Here is a 26192-nt window from a genome sequence, read left to right as displayed (position 1 = left end):
GGTTCATATTCAAACCAGGTTGGGACACACTTGCCAAAGGGGGACCCAGGTTTGCCTGTTCTGCAGGCTAAGCATTTATCTGGGAAGTTAGAAAGGGGATTAGTACTGTTCAGATTGGTAGGTGGCGTCTAGTCCGACAAAGAAGAACAATTCCGAAATGCCTTCTGCCACATGCGTGGCCTGCCTGCCTGTTGACGACAAGAGAGTTCGAAACATTCGCTGCAAGTGGAAATGTTGCAGTCCCTTCTATCGAGTCTATCGAATGCAAATTGGTAGCGGCTAAATCTGCATACTTATTAGCATACAGGGATTATTACTGGCTGACCGTTACATTGGACGATGGCGACAACGACGACGACGACGACGACGACGACGAGTGGCGAAGAAGGATTATGGTAAATTCCCGCTCGAGATGGCAAGATGAATAGTGTGTGTATTTGACCTTTAGCGTTTGTCAAGTTTTACTGGCATTGTTTCAATGGTAAGGAATGATAGTTGGATGGTCGGTACATTTGGTTGTTAGGCAGTTAGGTAGGCTTGGTATTCTTCTGAGCAAATAAGATAGGCTTTTATTTTTGGACTGTCAATTCACTGATATGAGGACTTCCGGGTGGAAAAACTTCGGTTTCAGTAGTTATGAATATTGAATGGGTTTGAATCATTCTACGATGGTTTAATCATTTCTGTGTTTCTGTCGGCCTATTTAGCAAGATTTGGTCACGACTGCTAGATCGAAAAATAAAAGAAAAATTCAAATAAAACATATAGTAGAAAACCTAGGTAGGCTGCGAGAATGGCAATCTTCGCTTCACTTAACGTTACTCTCGCTGCCATCATGGAGTCTGAAGTGATTTATTACTTCCGATGAAACCCTTAACAAGTGAATACGTTGCATCATGTTAGTGCGGTGGAAAAATGAGTATTTCGCAGGAAAGAAAGGATTTTCAGTCGTACTTTGGCGATTCCACGTTGTCACGCAACGAGGTTTTCACTTGTAGTCCAATGAAAAGGAAGCCCATTGGACTATAAACGAAAATTAACTGGCAATATAACCTAAGTTGCTGTGCCATCAAATCGGTATCATCTCGAGGGTTACCTCTTACAGAGGTAACGCCAACCGGAAGATAGAAGAAGATTGATAATCAACCGGGAGTTTCAGTGCGTCAGCAGTTTATGTTGAACTGCTAAGGCCACCTAACGATTCAACATAAATCACTGAGCAGACGTAAAGTATTTGCTACTTACAAATCACTTATTGGCACCGGTAGTTGTCATTTTGAATATTTAACGACTTCTATAATATTAACGCCTGCATGTGAAGTCAGTTCTAAAGTGTGCACATTGGAGAAATTGGCAGGAATTGTTGACTTAAAATATTAGGAAATAATCCATCTACATGTTGGCGTGTTTATAGTATGTTGGAGAGTACTGAACCTCAGCTACAGCACACATTTTCAGTTCGGGATAAATTTCGAATCAAATCCGAGTGGACGAAAAAGTTTTATTCAGAATTCCATGTGGAATTCAGTATGAAATCCGATTCAATGCAACAACCGTTTCCGAATGAATTTCGTCTTCAACCGATTGTTTCGGAAATCTGTCGGAATTGAACTGAATTGTCAATTCGTTTTCTTTTTGTTCCTTTCCGAGTTTGCACGGTTTCGTGATGACTTTTTAATGAAATTTGAAATAAAATTTCTCTATAACTGAATCAGGAGAAATGTGGTAAAAAAACTGTTTTTTCTTTGTAAAAATGACCTGGCAACGCTGCCGATCATTGGCCCAAATGAGCATGACATCAGTCCGATCGTTGCGCCGCAACCGGACCGTCATCGAACAATTCTGCACCATTTGCATCATACGAGTCCACCTAAAAACCTGTCGACATTATCTATTATTTATTTATTTCGTCAAGCATATGTAGACTACTTATAAATGGTTTACAATGTTCACTTTCATACTACGCATGTTCGCAGTATTGATTGTAATGACCAGTGCGGTGAAATTTCATTTTCAATCGAATAAATGAAATTTATGGCCACTGACTGTCAGCATATCATTACTAATTCATTTGACTTTTGCTGCCACTTTCAGGTGAAGCTCGCAGAATTCATCGTCAGTTGAATAATCGTACTTAGTTATTTGAAGTTTTACTTGCTCAGTTTCAAGTACCAAGTAGTCTAGCTGCTTCATTGTCTTCGCTCTTGGTAGTGAGCAAGTTCAAATGAATATAATTATCAATGGAGTCAAGTATTAAAAAGAAAACTGAAGAAGGAAACTATTAATTTATGTATATTCTGCAAATGATATTTCAGCTATCCGATTTGTCTATTATCTTGTACCAATTCGAATGTTCACATAAACCTCATTTGAAGGCCGCTCTCACACTATTGAAAAGGATATTTTGTTACTTCAAGAGATCAACTAACGGTGATAAAACTGAGCTTCGTTTGGAAGAGAAACGAAAGAAGAACTGAATGCTATCCGTTCGGAACCTCAGCAAACATTGTGTGTGTCAGAGTGTGAAGCAGTGATGCCAACCCTACGGATCTATCCGTAGATCTACGGATATCTGTCCTTCCTACGGATCTACGGATCTACGGATAGACCATTTAAAATCTGCGGATTTAGATTTGACATAATTTCTTCAAAAAATTTAGATTTTTCAATATTTCTCTAGATATCTACGGAAAATAATTGAATATTATCACATCATTGTTACAGATTTTATTTATCTATCGTCAACAATTACTCATTTTTTGAAGTCTATTTTTATCGCTTAGAATTCCAATATGTCAATATTACGTTAATTTTGATTTATTATTGTTTATTTTGGTATTTACTAATTTTCAATCTAAACATTTTAGACACATTTAGTGAGTTGTTTTGCCCTTATTGGGATCAATGAAATGTCAATCGAAAGAACTCCGCACGGAAAGTTCGTTTCAATAGAGCATACAAGTATAAGTAGATTTGAAGCCGAATCTACGGATTTGACCTCAGGGAAAAGTGGTATCACTGGTGGTTTCAACGCACTGTTAATGGTACATTATTCGATTGTCTGGACTGTATTTTGCATAATTTGCTCTGGTATGTCTTTCTAAAAAAAATTTCCTGAAACGTAGTTGACGGCTAGGTGTATAAACATTTAATTGCGAAAACAATGGTGATTGATTGAATGCCTTGAGAAATAATGTCTCTGATAAAATGAAGCGTTGCAAAGCCGCGGCATTCTTTAAGTGTTTGTATATTGATCAGCATGCAGCGTGCTTCATATGATGGTAGAGGAAATGCTGTCCAGTTTAATTTACGAAGTGCATACAAAAGAAATTGCTTTTGTATCGATTCGATGCGTTCTTCGTGAATAATTTCATGTGGGTTCCATGCTAGGCTGTAATATTTCAAAATGAGTTTGATATATGTACTATATAGCAATTTTGTAGTATGTGGGTCTTGAAAATTATGACTGAAGCGTTTGATAAAGCCCAGTATACTATTTGCTTTATTGATTATTGCATTGCAATGTTCCACAAATGTTAGTTTGGAGTCCAAGATTACATCTAAATTTCGTACAATTTGACTTTTTTCTACTATTTGATTTCCTAAAAATATGTCTACAGAATGGGTTTCGTTTTTCCTACTGAAAGTTATTGAGTTACATTTTTTTACATTAAGTTGGAGTAGACTTTTGTTGCACCAAATGTGGAATAGACTGATTTCGTTCTGGAATATTATAGTGTCGTTGATTCAGAGTGAATGTCACAAATTCTAGGAGATTTGTTGTAGTTGAGTTTTTCGTTTACAACAATATGTAGTGTTTAAACAATTAAGTGGAAAAAAACTTCAGAAATTCTGCAGTAAAACTAGTCCAACGGGACTCCAACTTCTCATGATAAAAATGCCTCAACAATGGACCTCTGTCTGCCGAGTTTGTTGAACGAAAAAATGGCATTCGGTTCAACCGACGACACGACCAGGCACTCCGAGGAAAAATCTGAACAAAAAGTGTTCGTGAGTGATTTACCGCCAGTTACCATAAATATAGCGACCCTTCGATAATCATGGAAATAATCTTCTTGAGCAACACTGTTTAAGTTGCTATGAACTAATTAACAAGGAGCGCTATAATACATAAACGAATCATTTGAGAAAGTTGTGAAACTTTTATATAAATTTAAATTTTGTTTCAACGTTCTTTTTAGATTTGCGCCGACCACAATAGTACAATAACCAAATCTGGTACTAGAAGTAGTGTTGCGACAGAGGCGTCATCCTATATCATCCACAGCTATCCATTAGCTCTATCTGCAGTGTAGTCATCTAACTCATCCATGATGATGGTCTTTCTTTTTAGAAATATCCAGTCGAATTTCCGAAACATATCACTTTTGCTTAACATACTGTCAACCAACCCGGAAGTTGAGACTTCATTGTTAAATTGTATCCGACACTCTTCACATTCGACTACTTCAACAAGTTCCAGCAGCCTTACGGTAGACCGTAGTTACAGTCTGTTTTTTGTTTGAGACACAAATAATCAAATTATTTGAAGTGCCAAGTGCCAATTTCAAGTGCCTTTCATATTCATCAAAGTATACACGCACTTTGCGAAAACCTCAAATCACTGAGAGTAGAAGTAGAGGAGTTTCCAAAATATGACAGCTCATTGTTTTACATATGTATGCTGATTAGCAACGAGGGTTGAACGATTTGGAACAAGTGGCGAATTGAAATAGTTTTGCTTTAGAAAGTCATTAGAAAATAACAAATATGCTTTCAATACTAAATTCTGATGATCGGACTGATAAAAAGTTTCGCAATGACGCATTGAATGACTGCAAAACTTAACATCATTTAAAAACTCATTTACATAGCAGATAGTCATTATAGATCTAAGTATGGTTACGTTGAACTATTTAACAAACATCCATGAATATTGAATTGTCTGGAAGCCATTTTTAATATGTTCGAGAACCAGCAAACCTTAACGAAGACCTCTATCCGATTAAACTAATGGCGTTTTCGTTTTTAATTTGCACTACACCGGTGCAGTGCTACACTGAAGCATGAATAAACGAACAAAAATGACGAAAACATAAACAGTAACCATTGACTACAATTAACGATTCCATTGCACAGAGCTACACCAAACTTTTGATGAGTGCTACACCAGTGGTATCGGTGCAGAAAAAGTGTAGCACTGGTGTAGTGCAATTGGTAAAAACGAACGGTTTAGGTGCAGCTTTCGCTACACCGGTGTAGTGCAATTTAAAAACGAAAACGACATAAATGATAATTCCACTCGAGGCAGTTTGTTTTGTTTACATTTCCCAAGTCTCCAATATACAGCAACCAAGGTTATGGTAACTGTTATTTCAAATCAATAATCTATCAACTTGTGTTGCCAGTTTCAATAGTTTTTCAGGCAATTTCGTTTTGACATTACCAATTACTGAGGGGTAGTTAAATTTGCGATACAGTTTCGATAGACGAGTGGCAGGTCGTGTCGTCGGTTCAACGGTCTGTTTCAAAATCGGCAAACGAAGGTCCCGTGTTGGCCTTCCGTTGAACGATTGATTGGACTTTCATTGGGCCAATGATCCAACGTATTGGACAAATGAAGGACCACCGTTGAACTTTTTTTTTTCTAAGAGGGTATCTTTTTCATCTTTTTTGCTCTGGTGAGACACAATATAAAAGTCAATCGTGTTTGAAACGCAAAGTTAGGCTTCGTGCATGATTCGTACGATGTTCGAATTTACTGAGTTCTTGCAGAAAATAAAATAAAATGTTCACCGCAAGAACCGTTAGTATCTATGATTATTAGGTTAGATTAGTATTAGATTTGACCTCTCTGCGAAAAATTGAACAAAGTTAATAATGCTAACCAACGAAATTGCTCGAACGTTATTCCTTGTTGTCACGAAACTAATTGAAGACCACAAACCGTAGTCCGCTGAGTGCGTGACCGGGTACTTCGGCCATAACAGTCGGAAAATTAATCAAATCCTCGTACAATTTCTACGGAACAAGAAACCAGTCACTGCGAACAGTGAAGGAAATATTCCAAACACTTGCTCCAACAATGTCTCGGGTGGCGAAAATGAATGTGATGACAGTGCGAAAATGGCAACTGGTCATTGCTACAAGCAACAGGGTGCTCAGTTTTCTAAATTTTGAGCGCCACTCACATTGCCTGTTTTCAATGAAATATAAAAAGTGCCAACCGGAGGCGAGTGAACAGAAATTGAATTGGTCTAAAATAAACCCACCCAGGATAGATGCACACAAATCAATTGTTCGTATATTTCATATTCATAAAATTACTCGAATAAAAATAGGGTCATCTCTCGGTGAATCCACTGCCCGCTACCGTACTGGCCAGAGAAAAAAAGCGTTGAGAATAAAGCTCAAAAACAAAAAAAAAATATATTGAAAATGAATATTAGAGCGCGCCGGTGGATGAAACAAGAGGAAAGGACATTTACAGCCATCCGGAAGTGGATGCAACGAGCTGGAAGATTACGTCTAACTTGAACGCGACTAAAGTTTCCGAGGTATCGTCGTGTAGGGTTCCGCAGTTTGGTAATGATTTGATTTGAGTGATCTCAGATTATTATTTTCTGATTGAATTTTCTGCAGTATGAGATAACTAACTTTGAATGACTTTGCATCAGTACAACTAACCTGGTGTGCCATTTAATATGATGAATTTTTTTGAATAGGAATAAATATTGTTTGGAATTAATAGATTAAAGATACTCTATTCTGAATGGTTACCTTCGAAACCTATGCATTTTTTATCTTTCCACCAACTCACTAATACCACGTCGAGTTCATTATTTATCTTTTGAAGCGATCCACAGCTTTTTTTCCACACCTTCACACCTAGTAAAGTGCTCAGCAAGTGCGTGGACCATCGATAAAAACGAGTGGTAGTTGAAGGGAGCCAAGACTGGGGAGTATGGAAGTAGAAGCGAAAGTTTTCTTCTGAGTTCAGATGTCTCATGTTTTGGGGAGAATTTTTGTCGTTTTTGTTTTCGAGTAATGTTTAATTCATTTTCATTATTTGCTGTCGATAACGATCAATACTCACAATTTCCTCTGGTTTGAGAAGTACCATTTTGATCCCACCAAATCCTCGACGAATAGATTTCTGTTCTCTTGATGGCGATGGTTTGACAGGATCGACCTACGATTTTCTGTTCATGGAGTTCTCAGAATAAATCCATTTCTCATAACATAAATATAACATAGGTTTCGTAATTCAAATCACACGTTTCCATACGGAAAATAAACTAAAATTCACTTCTACTTAGCATAGAATCACAATCAATAACATCGTTTATTACATTTTCTATGAAACTTTGAAAAAAATAATTTTCAAAAAATTTCGACGAATCGAAATGTTTTTACGTCCGACGCATAATCGCAGCACGCCTACTGCGATCGTTCATCTGGCGCAGAAAATCTTTTGTTTCATGCCAAGTAAGCAAAACTTCACTTATCTTTGCTGTCTATCATTCAGCTCATGAGGATCCCATATTCTCTTATTTTCTGAATACATTCCATGAAGTAGAGCCGATTAAAAATTGCTTCGCAACGAACCTGAACCTCTTCGTTCATCTCCAGAACATGATGGTTGATTTCCATATGCATGGAAATTTGCATATTTGCTTGAACATGTTTTGGATAAAGTTGTTTGTTGATCAATTTTAATTTTATAATTGACCTAATCATGACGAATTTCGTGCTAAATCACAGTTGACAAAATTTTCTCAGATTTGAGTGAAACTTTCTGAACATGTAGACTGTGTCTAAAAATGTCACATTGCATCCTTTGTTTTTTAAAAATTGATTTAGACTGTCTTTTTTAATGTGCTTTACTTTTTTAACGTATATATTCAAATAGTTGACAAAAATATAAAGCCTATATTATGCTATTGATTTTCACAAAATCAGTCGAATTTTCTAATGAAAATACTAAAAAACTTTCATATTAAATCCTACACTGAGAAAATTGACTTTGTAAATTTAAAATCAATTTTCAAAAATAAATATATTTTTTGTTAAACCGAATGAGTGGAAATGTACAATGAACCAGGAAAATGAAGCTTGGGAGAAGCAAATCATTATCACTGTACATACCAACTCACTCCTAACTTTCTATTAAATGATCAATAACGACGCTGGCTACGACCAAAGGCTGTGCTACTGAGGGAAAGGAAGGAATGTTAGTCCGATACTCGTTATTTCTAGGGACCGCGGGTACCACTGTATCTCCACGAGCATCACGGGATAGGTGGTTTGTTAGTAGGAAGGGAAAGAGATCCGGATATGTTTTGGTAAACAATATGATCCCAACAAAACCTGATTTTCGATACTCAGGAGAAATATAATAAGTAAGAAAAATATAAAATATCTCCAAGGAACGATCTCACCAGTATCCCTTTTCTCCCGCTCGCTCTGCTGTCAGCAACGCGAGATGAAACACGACCACTGAAAGAATAAAATAAAAACACTCGCGAATGGGTCCCCTGCAGACCAACCCTACACCTTCAGTCTGAATGACACGATCGATTTGTAAACTTTCACACATTCCATAGAAATCCGACAGCACCGACAATGACATGCAGACGGCGCTACGATCGGTTAACATCGTTGAATTTTGGGGCTCAGTAAATTCTCAGTTTCCACCGCTTGAGCATCTTTAGTTTCGCGGATTAATGTAATTCAATGAATAGAACTCTTACTACTAAACTCACACTTGACACACCTGCACTGTCACTCAAAAAAACTATTTCAACTAATTTTTTAACTATACGTATCAAACAACACATTGAAATTATACTTTTTTGAGAGCCATCGCAGTCCCAGTGATGCCAACTCTCCCACTCATTTGCAAAAAGTATCAGTAATTGACCAAAAACAAGGTTTAGCTTCCTGAAACTGCTCGCCAAGTCGCCACATCAATACATGAACGGTTGCGAGGGAACATAATAACCTACCTTGGGATAAATTTGTGTGCCGGTGATGTTTTCAAAATAAGTCTAATTTTCGAATGAAAAAACACTAAAAAAAATTACTAAACGAATTTTACACTGAAATAAATCGATCTTAAAAATTTGAAGTCAAATTACAAAACAAAAACACCGTTCTTGATTTGAATTACCTTTTGTCCCAACGTAGTTAAGTATGTTCCCTGCCAATCTTCCATATATAGTAAAATGGTCGTTTTGAAGGGAAAAAGGTTTTTCTAATAAAATGTTTTTCTGCACTGTTACTTTCTGCAAATATCGAGCAGCAAGCAACAGGGTGTATGTTAACTTTCAGTTTAGTTTCAAATAAAAAGACACTCAATAAAAAATTCATTTTTGACAAGAAATAGTTTTCGTTTAAAATACTTTTTTCTCTTGAATATGCACATCTTGCAATATATGGTTGATATAGACTTAATCACCTTAAATTTTATCAAAATCAATAATGATTTTGTTTTGTAAATCGATTTAATTTTTAAAGTAAATATTTTTCAGTGTTGGACATTTTCTTTGGGACTTTTACTAAAAAAAATTGACTGATTTTTTGAAAATTACTAGTATAACACTGGATTGTAAGATTTTTCATTTTCAACAGAAGCTCGTTGAAAATTTATTGGATCATTTTCTGAAAAACAAAGTATTCAAAGTGACTTGTTGACACAAAGTCTACATGTCTAGAAAGTTTCATTCAAATCAGAGAGAAAGCTGCCATTTTTATTAGAATTGGCGCGAAACTCGTCATATTTCTAGAGAAGAGTTTTTTTCATAAATACGTTTATTTCATAGGAAATATACACAAGTTTTTCTTCGCCGTGGCATCCACAATACATAGTACTTTAAAGCCAATACATTTCGAATATCATATTAGTATGATGGTATTCATTAGTTAATCTAAACACTGTTTTTCTCAAGCGAGTTGCTATTTCAAATAACATTAAATAAAATACATTTATTTTGTATATGATCTTATAACTATTTCAGTTCATCACTTTTATTCAATATAAGATAGCTGGCTGTTGGTTAAACTCATGGAAGAGAAAGGGGTCTAACATAAAATAAAACTTAAATTGGAACTCCAATGGACCTACTATTGACTAATGAAATGATAAAATAGTTTCATGTAAGGTCACGACAAGCAAGAATGTCGCGAACTCTGACATTGGATAGTCTAGCTTGAGTACGCAAGGAATTTATTAGTTGAGATCTGACATCACTATACTCCACGCATGTCCAAACGACATGATCAATATCGCGATAACCTTCGCCACAAGCACAATGATTAGTCTCGGAAAGTTCAATTCGAAGGAGATGTGCATCTAACGTGTAGTGATTGGACATGAGTCTGGACATCACACGAATGAAGTCCCTACTCACATCCAGTCCCCTGAACCATGCCTTTGTCGATATTTTAGGAATAATTGAGTGCATCCACCGACCCAGATCATCTTTATTCCAAGAAGCTTGCCAGCTGGCAAGTGTTCTTTGGCGAGACGCGCTATAGAATTCGTTGAAAGCAATCGGTCTCTCATAAATTTCACCCTCAATAGCACCACGTTTGGCTAAAATATCGGATCTTTCATTGCCTAGAATGGAGCATTTTTGATTTGATAATTATTATTCAATATGTCGTTAAGGCACTGTTTTATTTTGCCCAAGAAAAACGGTTCATTTTTGTCAGCATCGTTTGGAGAGACGAGTTTTCATAAAAAATTATTAGGTTTCGGAAGAGGTGACATCCCTATCCGGTACAATCGATACTAGCAGTAGTAACGCCACCCTTCCGAGGAACCATAGCTTCGGGGTTGTAGAAACACGGATGTAACACGGATGGCACAGACGCACGAATAGTGGGACACAAATCGAGTTCAGAAAAGCGAAATCGACCAACCGAAGCGAACGGTAGCATCTGCCGTTCGGGAAGAGTTGGGGCAATTCTTCTTCATAAACGGTTAAAAGTGGCGTGTCGGTTAGGCTGCTGGTACGTGGAACCGAGCGACACGCGGGCGAAACGTTTACTACAGAAAAGATATCAGTTTTATGTGACTTCAAATTTCTTTTTCGCGAAAAGTTCTGCCACCATCACCACCGTCCACCACCAGTCCGCCAGTCTCGCGCAATTCTGGTCCGTTGTCTGTGCATATCGCAAACTTTTAGGTTGGGTTCGCTGTAGTCAGAATGTAGTCAAACTTCCCCGGGCATGTAGGGATCTAGGCGTAGGCTAATCAGGCGTAGCGCAGTTTAATTCAATCTAGTGTCAGTTTTTGGAGAAATGTTTCTTCTCCGAAGTTTGACCCGGACAACTCACTCATTTCATCGCTCACTTATAACGGTACCGAACTAGGTACTAAACATAAATTGCCATTATTTGAGTCTATAGCCCAATCAGCATCGACAAATCAACTTGGCTTGGCATTTCTTCCCAGTGTAATTTCCAGGAGAAATGATTGCTTCTTGCCGCCCGCAAGATCTGTGATGGCAATGTGCTTTCTAATTTCGTCACACTTATTGCATACGTTTAGCATTACATCGAATAACATTTTCGCATCTGCTCGTGTGCTGCCTTCTGGAAGTTCTCGTTCGGGCCGACCGGAGTTGGTTTTGGGTGCTGCCGGTGCGGTGTACCCTCGTTCTTTGTCGGGATGTTTACTCAGGGCGCTCAGGGACGACACCGACGAAATCGTGACAATCTTCCACTTTATAGTCATTGTTCATTTAACTACGCAAATTTGCATGTAATTTTTGAAATTTGTATTTTTTTTGGCTTCTCGCGATGGCAGACCGAAAAAAAACTCGCACAAACTGTTTCTCCCTCTCACTCTCCCGCAAGGAGAGTGTTCCAGAGTGTAGTGGTGGTACGCTGGAAATGACAGAAACTTCAATGGGACGGACATTTCCAAACCGGGGGAAAAATCTTTTTCTTTTGTCGCTTAATCAAGGCAGAACACGATGGTGATGATACCGCAGCTCACCCCGACGTGGTGACGGTAATGGGTCTCATCTCCGTATCGCGAAATTTGCCGGAACAAGGAGCTAACGAAATTTCCTCAGTCGCAGCCGGGATGGTGTCAAAGGTTGAAAACACTTTCGTAATGTGGCAGAGTGTAATCTGCACTGGAGAAAGAAAGGAAGAAAGATGAAGATTCTTTTCCATGTTTCAGCCCCTCGCCGATAAGAAGCCGGGAGTTGGAACCTCTGGCAGCTTTTCATCAAGGTGATTGTGAAAAAAATGATCGAAGATTAGCGTCGGCAGATTATTGTCGCGTAAGTTGGCGAAATATTTTAGACTACGAGTGGTATGAATTTTTAGACTCACCCTAATAATGGTGTTAACTTTCGGCATCTGTTGTGTCCTTGGGTTCAACGGTTTAATGCACAGGGCGCTGATTTTAAAAGTCAATTGTGGTCGTCGAGAATTGAACCGAGAATCATTGGATCACAAAGTACGTCCGTTAATCGACAAAGCCACAGAAGCACACATCCTGGGCCTGGTCACTCCCGAAAAAAAAGTTTGAGAAATATAATGGGGCTTTTGATCCTGCACACCGTGAGATAGAGGTTTTGAGAGTTACGTGATGATCAAAACTCAACTGCCGATGAAAACTGGATGAAACCGATTTGAAATAAATAAAAATAATAATAAAAGGCAGGTGGGTAATGTCAGAGACATAACTGGATGTCGCGAGTACAAAAAAAACTAGCACACTTCTTTCACACTTCCGAACATCAGTTAGTTGATCGATTGTGTGAATTGTACAAGCTTTCCCCTTTTCCACTACTAGAATTTGAAATGATGCACCTACATTAAAATATAGATTAGTTACATTAAACAGCTACTATTCCAAAACTATTTATTCTAAACTTGAAACAATTCCTTCTTAATTTGTTAATATAGGGGAGGTAAAACAAATTTTAGTTTATCAAGGTTTAGGTATGGAGTTCGAAGATATCAATGCATGTGCAATGGCATGTTCTGAAATGTATTGACGACCTTGGTAATGTAATAGTAATTTTAATAGGGGAAGGTGTGCGGTTGACGGCAGTGTTCGGTTGCCGGCACCCCGCCCTAACTTTTGACAGAAAGCAGATAGCGTCATTCCGACAAATGTCATGTGTGTGTAATAGCAGCACGATCTGTTTGTGTCAAATTACGAAGCAATCAGTCGCTTGTACTTTTTGCTGCGTTCAAAATAAATTTTAATTTCGTGAAAATCAACACAAAAGTCAGAAGACTTTTTTTATAGTATCATGAATTGAAGAGCATCAATCGAAAAGGTAAGTGGATCCAATATAAATGAGATGAAATCGATCTATTTCGTGATTTAATATCGGATGCTATCAAAACTTTCGCAACCAAAGATTTGTTTTGTCATTTTCAAAATGTCTGCCGATTTCGGTTACTGGCACCCCATTTTTTTTCGACATATGAAATTTTTTTAGTAATATGCAGGCTGCTGTCGAGACAAACATCTAGCTGCTCATACAGCAGATGCTTCGGCTAAGAAAAAACGTGGAAGACCGGTCAAATTAACATCAAAGGCGCCACCATCCAAATATTCAACCAAGAGAGCCAAGGCGAAGTTACCATCAGACAATGAAGACTTTTATCAAAAACTTTGGATAACTACACTCTTCACTTATATTTTTCCATTTTTAGCGAAATTTCTTGGGGTGCCGGTAACCGAACACCTTTTTTTAAGTGGCAAAAATTTATCGGTTTACTAAATTGATAACAATTTTTTTTCAATTAAATGAATCAACTTATTTTCTTAATTAGTTGTTAGCCAGGAACCATTGAAGTATAAAAAATAAAATAAAAATAATAATAATAATAATAATAATAATAATAATAATAATAATAATAATAATAATAATAATAATAATAATAATAATAATAATAATAATAATAATAACTGCAATACTCAGATTCACACTAATCAACAAAATGGAAAATTATTGGAATATATCTAGAACTTTTATCACTTGCACCTCATAACTAGTATTGAAAAATCTGGCACGAATTCAAAATATAGGAAAACCAACAATGATAATAACAATAATATCTTATGATTGTTATTATTGTTATTTCTTTCTTGAAAACAAAAAGCATAGGAAGTAAGTTCAAGATAAGTAAACAAACCGTTATATTCAAAAACTATATGATAAAATATATGCCAGACATGATAGAAAAATTTAACATAAACATACCATGTCGGCTTCCAATCAAAACCGGATTTTTAATCGCGCTCACTCCAAACACTTTTCAAACAAATATGGATTTTTATATAACTTATGATCAAACAAGAACCGAAATTTTCATTTTAAAATTCCCGCGCTTGTCCAATCGTTAAACTTTTATTCTCTCAACGTTGGCAACACTTTTATACACATTCTGTCAAGTTTTGACGCATATCGTACGATTAGTTTTTGTTTGGCGTCCATACAAAGAAGTTGAAAAATTTTCGTGTGGCGATTTTTATAATGGATGAAAATTTAGAACAATGTGAGTGCATCAAACTTTGTGTTGCAAATGGATTTAAGTGTTCCGAAACGTTGAAAATGTTAGAAAAGGCCTTTGGTGAATCGTGTCTAAGACAAACACAGGCATACGAGTGGTATAAACGCTTCAAAGGTGGTCGTACAAGCTTGGATCATGATGAGATCCCTGGCCGCCCAACAACATCTGTTACTGAAGAAAACATTGAATCGGCGAAGCAAATCGTGTTGCAAAATCGTTCTGTACCGATTAGAGAGATTGCTGTGTTGTTGGGCATCTCTTATGGATCAGCCGAACACATTTTAACTGATGTTTTGGGTTTGAAACGCGTCGCTTCTCGGCTGGTGCCAAAAAAGCTGAATTTCATTCAAAAACAGCGTCGTGTTGATGTGGCCAAAGAGATGATTTCCAACGCAGATAGTGACCCCACATTCATCGAATGCATCATAACTGGTGATGAGGTGTGGATCTATGAATATGACGTCGAAACCGCACAACAATCGACCGAATGGCGCTTCGAAGGCGAGCCGAAACCATCCATTATAGAAATCGCCACACGAAAATTTTTCAACTTCTTTGTATAGACGCCAAACAAAAACTAATCGTACGATATGCGTCAAAATTTGACAGAATGTGTATAAAAGTGTTGCCAACGTTGAGCGAATAAAAAATTACCGATTGGACAAGCGCGGGAATTTTAAAATGAAAATTCCGGTTCTTATTTGATCATAAGGTAATGCAACCCTGTTTCGAACAGCTGATTCCGGAACGACACTCATACTAGAATAAAGATGTGTTCTACATCAATACTTGCATTTTCGCATTGCGAGAGATCCTTGCCGTCGTAATTGAATGTGTTAGTGACGGGGCTAACTTTTCCAACTTCCATTTTGATGTATCTTTTGGTATGAAATCGAGAAAATGCAACCACTACTTAAGGGATTACACCACTGTAAAAAAAAGAGAAGAACTTTTTTGGGGAATTATTTTGGGATCCAGAAAATGGAGTAATCCGAATTTTGTATAAAGCACTTTTTAATATGTATATCTAAGCACAAAAAAAAACAGATCAGTTTTGAAAATTGAAAAACAAAATGGTGGCTTGGCGGCATTTCCGTGAAAGTGCTGCATTTTTGACGGCCGGAAACATAAGTCAAGTAAATCTGGACCAATCGATTCAAAAATTTTACAGAACATTCTCGATAGTTATCTCCACAGAGGTACGTAGGGAAACTAGAAAGCGTTTCATACGAAAATTTTTTCAAATTGAGAATTACAAATCATATGAATTATTTTGTGGAAATTATGAATGTTTAAAACCGTTATAAGAATTAGATTCTTGTGGTAAACGAGTTACGACGCGTCACTTTTAATGAAGTTATAGGTGTTACGAAGTGCGTCGCTTTTTTGTAAGCTATAGACATTACGAAGCGCTACAAACCGCACTTTTTTGTAATTTATAGGCGTTAAAAAGCGTTACATGCGTTACATTTGTGTAAGTTATAAGCGTTACGAAGCGTTACATGCGTTACTTTTTTGTAAGTTTTCAGCGTTACGAAGCGTTACATGCGTTACTTTTTTGTGCGCTATAGGCGTTACGAAGCGTTACATGCGTTACTTTTTAGTAAGTTACAGGCGTTACTTTTTGTGGGCTATAGACGTTACATGCGTTACATTTTTGTATGTTAAAGGCGTTACACAGCGTTACTTTTTCGTTAGTTAGAGCCATTACGAAGCGTTACATGCGTTACTTTTTAGTGAGTTACAGGCGTTACGAAACGTTATTAGCGTTATTTTCGTTAGTTATAGGCATTACGAGGCGTTACATGCGTTACATTTTCGTAAGTTAAAGGCGTTACATGCGATACTTTTTTTGTAAGTTTTAAGCGCTACGATGCGTTACTTTTTAGTAAGTTACAGTTGGTACGAAGCGTTACAAACGTTATTTTTTTGTTTGCTGTAGGCGCTACGAAGTGTTACGTGCATTACCTTTTGTAAGTTATAGGTGTTACGAAGCGTTATATGCGTTACCTTTTGGTAACTTTTAGACGTTACGAAGCGTAACTTTTTAGTATGATATAGGCATTACGAAGCATTACAAAGCGTTACTTTGTTTTATAAGTTACAGGTGTTACGAAGCGTTACATGTGCTACTTTTTTGTGAGATGTTGACGTTACGAAACGTTACATGCGTTACTTTTTATGAGTTGTAGACGTTACGAAGTGTTACAAGTGTTACTCGTTTGTAAATTACAAGCGTTATGATGAGTTACATGCATTACTTTTTAGTAAGTTTTTGGCGTTACCAAACGTCACCTTTTGTAAGTTACAGGCGTTACTTTTTGTAAATTACAGGCGTTACGAAACGTGATGTGTTTTAATTTTTTGTGAAAGTTTTTCTGACCCTCAGAGGCGAATGACCTTGAGGTTAAAGTCTCTAGGATCGAAACAAATATGTCCGATACTCTCTATCACCATACCAGAGAGACGTTGCCTCATAAATGCCTTGTTTAGTGTCGCTTCGGTCTTTTGCTTTAGCGATACCTAATGAAAGCGTACAGCTTTTTCAGGTTGACGCGGTTGTTTCAAATGGTGCAGAATTGTCCGATGACGGGCCGATTGAAGCGCTACGATCGGGCCGATATTCGATCCACCGGGTATAAACAAAGCTGCATGCAAATTTGAAGTGAAGTGGTGAACATCGGAACACTTTAGCAAGCGCTTCAAATTTGCGTACATTTGGGCTATTGATATACTTTCGTCGGGTACAAGACTTGGTTCGCTAATGAAGAAGTACAAAATCGAATCATCAAAACTGGAGGAGTTTGTGAACGCTTTAGGTCTTCTGAGTATGTCGAAACAGGAATGCTTCAATTTGAAAATGAAAGCTGGTTCAATTAAAGTAGGGAATTGAACGCAATGAGAATGTGAAACTATGCGATAGCATTGCTGTCGTCTGTGGCGATCGGAATGTAGCATGGCATCGAGGACAAACTTTAGCTTTACTTTTAAATACTCTGACCATGCGTGCTGGAATCTTGAAAGAGATCTTGAACAAAGACATACATTCAAATGAATTCAAACGAACCAATGTAAATAGTAACATAATCACGATTGGTTTGTGAAACCGGTCATTCGCCGTAATAAATCATGGGTTATGGATTCAGTAATATAAACTCTTGAGACGCCAGTTACCGTTTGTTCATGTTATTCATATAGATTAAATTTATGTTAATAGAAAATATATTCGCCCTAGGATTCCGTTTAACTCGGCAGCCGGCTTTGGTGTCTTTGCACTCAAAAACGAGCCTACACAGTTGCAGTTGCAGTTCGTTAATTTTGCTTTGATTGTAGATGAGAATCTTATCGACATGAGGGAATTTCTCTGAATTATTTGCATGGTCAGTACTGTTTCCTCCGAACCAACAATCACAATGAATTCAGAAATTCTAGATTGTGTAAAGACCTAACTTACTCTTTGCAGCCACAGTCACACAAGGCTCGTACAGATTAGCTCACTGGGAAAGGTAAAGCCATCATTCTACTGTTACACATTATTGCTGGAAGCTATTTTGTGCATATGATGCCCATTTCTGTTTCCATGAAAGAACTCATCTACATACGGTATTATAATTCCTAACAAACGTCCTGATTCCATCGAGGGGAAACTTTAGTTGAAATCGGCAAAGTTACGCTGTGCTAGCAATGCCATCGAGTAAGCGGAAAATTCAGTAAGTAATTGCTTTCGTTTTACAATGTGACTAATTTGAGAGAAAAGTTTCCGTTTTGTGCTGATACAGTCAATAAGCACATATCACTCGATGGGAAAGTTGGAGAGCCCCAATTCAATTATTTATTCAAATCTAAAGCATCCGCACTGCCCATTCGATGTCGAGTCGCTGTGAAATTGCGCTCCGAAAACAAACACAACAATTGAAAAGTTCTATCGGAAAAAGGTACCGATGAAGGCGATGACTGTGACATTCCGCGCGGAAGAAACTCAACGGCCGCCGTCGCCGAACGAGAAGTCAGTTGTGAGTCCTAAGTGCCACCAGCTAAGTTTTAATGAAAAAGTTAGTGGATAACTTTGAGCAAATTTCCGTCCACCAACCGTAAGAACGACGGCAACGACAACGACGGCGAAATGCCTTGCCGAGGTGAAATACCTACCTGAATGTTTGTATGGCGTGTGGAACTGAGCCGGCAGACGGCCCTGGCCAGGTAGACTCACAGCGCACCATCTGAGTTTCATTCGTTCATTCATTCATTCATAGTGAGCCAATCTATTGGTTTGAGGTAATAAATTTCCGATGGAATAAATTGACAAACGTCAAATTGCCATTTATGAAAGAAGTCTTTTTATTTTAATATCTAGATTATTAGCAAATAGTTTCTTTTCATAGGCGCTTCAAAGAGAAAATGCTGAAATCGAGTGAAGCAAATTCAATATGTATTCATTATATCGAGTACATGTTTCAGTGATTGAATTTTTCGTAATAGATGGTGAAAAGTTTTTCAACAATTCTTGACATTCACCTTTCTGTGACGGCTAACTCACCAAATATTGGCCTTTGTTAAGGATTACTGCCCATGTGTAGCTTGCAAAATGTTTTTTTTTGTTCAGAGATTCGCTGCTTGGGAATAACATGTTGTTTCACATTGTGTAAACATTATTGATCTTTATGTACTGATTAATACCGAATTCCACCACATCTGAATGCAGATCTACTTGGGAAGGGAAGGATTATTAGTTCGATGCATGTTGCTACTAATAATTTAGGAATCCTCTGCATTTCCACATTCCAGTTTTTTTTAGTAAACTTGTAATTGGTAATTGCTCTGGGAATTTCGAATTCTCGGTAGCCGGATAATTCGAAATTCCAGACAGTAAACGTCCGGGAATACCGTCACCTTATCATACATTTAATCTTTCACGGTATGTATTTTTGATAGACAACCGAAACTAGAAAAATACCACCAGATCGAATTATAAATCGCAAAATCACGCGTTTCGCGATGCAATTTTATGTGGATTTTTATCCGTGTATTGATTGTGAAGTTCAGAAAAAAAAGAATAAAAAAAATCGGTACACTGACATTGAAATATCTATTGGCACATTGTCGCGACACCTGCCTATGAAAAATGGAACCAAGAAAAAGGGGTTTTCCGAAAAAAAAATTCATATCAGCAGTAGTGGTTTCCAAAGATTAGATATCAGTAATAAAAGTACACTCGGAATAGGAGAAAATCGATTTCAAAATGATTTCAACTAGGGTAAGGGCTCTCTATTTCATCTCATTTGTAAGGACGTTACCTTAAAAACCGGATGAAGCCACTAAAATCACTACCTTTTTTCCATATTTCTGCTTAAAAGGCAATCGTCCAAGTACCATGCGCGCGGGTGGTTTTAGGAAATTTTCGATGGAAATTTTGAAAAATTTGACAAAACCAAAAACATACAGACCTTTGAAATACTTTTATCTATCTACAGGGTGAAAATGGCTGGAAAATTCGGAGGATTTTCCGAAACTTATCAAAAATAGCACTGAAAAAATGAGCTTTTCTGTAATCTTTCACAATTATTTGAAAAAATAACTTTCCAGTCATTTTCACCCTGTAGATAAATAAAAGTATTTCAAAGGTCTGTATGTTTTTTGTTTTGGCAAATTTTTCAAAATTTCCATCGAAAATTTCCTAAAACCACCCGCGCGCATGGTACTTGGACGATGGCCTTAATTCGCCTTGCTCTACATTAGGAATTGATTCGCATTCCTTAGAAATTTAAATAATAATAAAAAAAATCAGTTAAAATCACTTCTGATATGTGCACTACTGTGCTCCTAATTTCATCATATCATCGTCCTCTATTCATTCCATAAATTAGCAATGGCGACAGCAATCAAAACCAAAATATTGCACTGTTACTCTATCAGGATCAAAATTTCAAAATTTTCCTTATAAAGAGCCTAATGCCAACTATGAGACAACAAACGATATTTTTAGAAACTGTTTGGAATCATTTCGACGTTTGAAATATTTTCGATCGTTTTTGTGATCTTTCGTTTTAAATTTAAAATTTTACTTGGCAGTTAATTTGGAGAACTCAACAAAATCAAAAAAACAGAATGTTTACTATTTAGGCATTAGCCCTTCTAAAAACAAAATGCAGAACCAGAGATGCCATTTATACAGATTTATCTGTATTGTATAGATTTTTGCGTTCGCATACTGATTTAAATCAGATTACAGATTTTCTAAATTTAATACAGATTTGTAAAGGTTCATAAAAAGTGAGAAGTAAAAAGTTAGACTTCTCTCTCTGAGTTCTCCGTTAGTACTTGATTGCAGTACTTTTTGAAAAGTTTTCTTAATCAACGGACAAATCACATGTTAAAATGGAAATCTTTTGTGCAAACATTTGATGCTGAACACTGATAAACATTTATATTAAAATTTTAAACAAATTTGAACTGATTCATTTTATTAGTGAAAATTGATAGAGTAGATACATATTTTCTACAAAAATATCTGGCAGCTCTGTGCACAGCCGATGAAACACACACACACACTTAACAGTTTTATGGTGACGTATAGGGGAAAGAAACCAGAACTACTAGATTTTCCACAATGGTTATTTCATTAGTATTTAACACGCTCTTTCTGGTAATATTCGAAGTCGAAACAGTTTTATTGAAATATAAATATCAACAATATAATTAAACTAATGTCACGGATATTAAAAAAATACTTGTTGATGATAATTTGAAGAAGGAAAACAATTTTTTTTGTAACATTCTGAGAAAACGTGGCAACTTTGCGAAACCAAATGAGATGAAAACAAAGCGCAATCAAGTGAACTAAGTGAAAAACTTTCATCTCATATTCTTGAAGACTTTTATTGCTTGTCGGGTAATTTTTGAAGTTTTTAATTGTTTATTAAACAAGTGGCTAGTGAACATTACTAATTATGAAGTCATCCAGCATTCATTAGTAGTGTAATTGTGCGAAATAGAGATCATGCTTTGAGATGAATCGATTAGTAGATATTCAGAAACATGACGAAATGTACATCTTGAGACGAAAATGTGTCCTAAATTGAAACGTGAGTGTGAAATTTTAAATGAAAAAACGTGCTTAATCCACCTAGCAGTGAGATGATACCTTTTTTTTATCAATCCGCATGTGTTTTTTGCATGAATATTCTTCGGTGTTTCAGTTTTCATGACATTATTCTAATGTCCGTCAATTCAAGTGGCAATTTGAGATTTTAATCACTCATTACTCTGTAATGTCGAAACAGCAAATCGGATCGAATTTGAATCTAAAAGTGTAACAATCGATTAAACATTCCATGATATGTCGAAATAATTTCCACTTTAGAGTTTAGGGTAATTTAAGGTACTACCAGAGCCGGTATTCAGGAACCAGCATAACCCAAACCCAATCGTATGGCCATATGACGATTAAATTGCAATATTTTTGAGTCCAACTTTGAATCTTTTCGGGATTGTTATCTTCTATATCGCCTTGAATTTTAAAAATTCATCATCCTACAATTCCAGAATCGGAAGTCAGAATTGGATAAAATAGGATTTATTTTAATTTGAACTTTTGTTTCTGAAATTCGATTTGGATTTTTTTTAGAAAACGATTGAGCTTTGAGAAACGATTCGATACTGGAACCGGAATTCAAAATTCGGTGTAGCCGAAGCCAGACAAATTTATTTGAATAGCTATGTAGTTTACATTTGATTTAAAATGTTTAAAAATCAGTGCAGACATCTTTGAGAAATCGTAGCGCAAATTAAATTTTTGAATACCTTCCGAATCGAAAACTGAGTACAACCAAAAATGAAATAAGTTTTTTTGGGTATCGACTATACAAATCTGCTAACCCGAAAAATCTGATTAATTTATTTGAAATAGACATTTTTATACTAATCACCATGTATCTATCTAAACCGGAAGTTGGATCTAACTGAAAAGCAAGATGTTTTATAGAATCTTAAAACTTTTCATTTGAATCTTAGATGATTATTAGATTTCATTTGAATCTTAGATCGGTTCAGCCATCTACGAGTAAAATGAGTTACACAGTTTTAATTTCGTTTCACATATCATCCTGTAGTTCCGGAACCAGAGGTCGGAACCAAACATAATTCAGGAGTCTTGTTTGGGAGTATACGATTTTTCATATGAATCTGAGTTTGTAGAACACGGTTGAGTCATCTCCGAAAAAAATTGAGTGAAATTATTGGTCACACACGGATTTGCTGATCTCGACGAACTGATTCGAATGGTATATGGCTGTTATTTTCTTCCAGCATTTATTTCTGTAAGTCGTTTAAATCAATATAATTATGGAATTGCTTTCAACTCGAAAATTCGTCTGGTTTACATATGTCATATTCGAACGATTATGTTGCCAAAAACGAACCGTGCTAAAATCGGTCCGAGGCAAAATATCATGTTGTACACAGTCTTTTGGGTACTTAAAACCAAATGTATGTAACAGTATAAAAAATCGTGTTTTAAGTTGTTCCCAAGCATTTCTTTGCCAGACAGCGCTCAAAACTTCTACTGCTGGAATAGGAGAAAAAGTCGTTTACACAAAAATTTCGATATCTCCGTTAAAAATGGACGGATTTTAACAATCTATGGCTTGTTGGATAGGTATTATCGTGCGGAATCTAAGTCTGAAAACATATTCTGGTTTCAAGGTCAATTGTGACAGATACTGTCAAAAAACTGAAAATTTTTACATAAAACTTCGTATAACTCAAAAAGTAAACATCCGATCTCAAAACCATTCAATAGCGTTGTGGGTGACGGGGAGACCTTTCATTTGCGACTAGTTTGATCAAAATCGGTCCAGCCATTTCTGAGATCTCGACCTCTTAGTTGACAACACACATACAGACACACACACACACATACACACACACACACTCAGACATTTGCTCAGTTCGTCGAGCTGAATCGATTGGTATATGTCATTGGGCCCTCCGGGCCTCGGAAAAATTTTCGAAAGTTTGAGCGAATTCTATACCTATTTTTATATATGTATATAAAAAAAGGTAAAACGAAAACCGAAGAATTTAAAATCATTTCTTCAAATGGAAAAGTGTGACAATAGCTTGAATAATCATTTTAAAACATTCTACAGTTTGGTTCAGGTACGTTGTAAGATATTATTCATGTTCAAAGTAATGAAGTGAAGGGATGAGATGGAAAAAGGAGCTCCGATGAAATAGGGCTTACCCTACTTTTTTTTAGTGTAACATAAACTACGAATAAACATGGAAAATCTTCAGAAATGTGTGAAATTAAGTAAGTTTAGGTTTTCTCGGACCAACATTTTTTTAAACAGAAACCAGTGTAATGTTGAATTCTCGAGTACTATAATGTTTAGCGATTGAGTTCCATTTGGATACTTTATTTGTTATTTCCTAGCATTTGAAAAACGGTATTGAACCAAGTATAATGCTAACTTCTGAATAAACGTTAATTTTCGCAGAATAAATTAGAATCGCATTTACTACGATTGTCATCACGAATTTGCCCGTTTTAATAAGAAATCGTTAAAAAGGTGAGGCAGTAATTAAAAGTTTCCCTACCAATTTGACAGCTCTTGCTGAAAGTTCCTTCTCTAAACAAGCAGCGCCTCTACATTTAATTTTAGTGGCATTGTGTCAATAAAGGATGATTGCCTAAATAAACAACAAACGATCGCAAAGCGACACTGATCAAACGAAAAAGCGGGTGAGTAATGTCACAGACATAACTGGAGGACGTGAATACGAATAAAACTGAGATGCTTCTTTCACACCTACGAATATAGATAATCGTTCGTATTAGTAGATTAGTAGTGTGAATTTTGAAACTTTTACTGATTTGCTTCCAGGATTGTAAAACTGCATCTATAATAAAGCAATAATTATTGTCGACAAACATTTTCTACGATACAACTGAATAGCACGAACAAATACATTTTTGTAGATTTACTCAGTGAAGGTATACCTTTGGGAAAATTTTAATGGTTTAAAAAAAAAACCGATTCGCAGAATTTATCCGATGTTTACAACTGCTGAGTACTTTTTGTCATACATCAGGGCCAAAATTTTGAACCAGAACTGAACCCAAGAACTAAATTTTAAATTTGGTAATGGAATTTAGTTGCAAAATTCAGGTATGGAATTTAGTTCCTGTATGCAGATTATTAATTCTAGAAATGAATTCTTGAACTGAACCTAGAAATTAAATTCTGAAACTGACCTAACGAATGAAATTCTGGTTCAAAAGTAAGTTTCAGGTTCGGAGTTGTGATCTAACATTTAGTTCCAGAATCCAGTCTAAAATTCATATTCTGAATCATGTTCGTGAATTCTGAAGATTAGACCTTAAATTAGAATTATGGATTCGAGTCCCGAACTTAAATTATAGAACTAAATTCAGTTCCAAAATATAGCCAAAAAACCTGTTTCATTATCAAGAATTAGGATTCTGTTCCGAATCATAATTTCAAATTCTGAATTTGTTAATCCGGAACTGAAGTCTTAAACTATATTATAAACCTAAAATTAAGCTCAGAATTCAGTTCTAGAATCCAATCCCAAATTTAATTCCCCAATCCAGATCCAGTATTTAGAAACTGAATGCGATTACTGATGATCTGCCGTTACTGGATGAAGGCGGCTGCTCGCCACGACGTCCGCAAGGCTAATGATAGCGCGACCTGAGCGTTTGAAATTTTATACCATACAGAAGGTCTGCTATTGCTGATGTTTGTGGAAAGTCTTCATCAAGACGTCCAGTTCCGTCAAAGAAATAATGATCGTTTTTTGACCTTGGTTTACCTTGGCATTCATACTGTTACTGTTTCAGGACCAGAGCTGACATCTGTCACTTTCAACTAGCAACATTGTACGATGAAGATTGGATAGCTTATGTCACTGGATAGCTGCCAACTAGGCTCCACAAATCATCATGTTTTGAGCGTCTGAGAGCCGGTATATCAAACCTAAAATTCTCTCGATATTTCACTAGTCAGAACGTTCATTGATTGCCGATGCAATTGATATTGTCTTCATATCTCCTGTCACTGCTTGATAACGGTGTGACTAAATAATAATCGAACAGCATAAATAATGAAATATATTCATTTACTCCAGTAAACTTCAAGTCCGATGACTTTTTGCAAAGAATAATGAGCTTTATCGAGTTTATTTCACTAGGGAATGGAAGAATGAAAGAGAAAACCAAATGAGTCCTGTCTTTGACAAAGGCTGTGAACCATTGCGAGATTAATTTTAACTTTTGGTTGAAATCTGACACTTGAGTGGTTATTTTGTGTCGAGTAGTTAAATTTAGCTAAAATTGCGTCCCATTTCAAAATTTGAAAGTTATTTGGGTTTATTTTCCACTGGAAATAATTTCAACTAAAGAATTATTATTAGAATTTTCATTGCGTGATTTTTTTCAGTGTCGGGAAATAACCATCGATCTGTCAAAAATAACCATGCTCTCGAGCAGGGTTATTTTTGACAACATCAAATTAACCGCTCGAGTGTCAGATTTTAACCAAAAGTTAAAATTAACCGCGAAATGGTTCACAGCCTAAGAGAACTTCTACTTGGTCATATAACTATCGAGTATCTCA

Source organism: Malaya genurostris, chromosome 1 (genome assembly GCF_030247185.1).
Source record: "Malaya genurostris strain Urasoe2022 chromosome 1, Malgen_1.1, whole genome shotgun sequence".
NCBI classification, from domain to species: domain Eukaryota; kingdom Metazoa; phylum Arthropoda; class Insecta; order Diptera; family Culicidae; genus Malaya; species Malaya genurostris.
The sequence above is the reverse complement of the archived record's forward strand: the minus strand, read 5'-3'. Positions refer to the sequence as shown.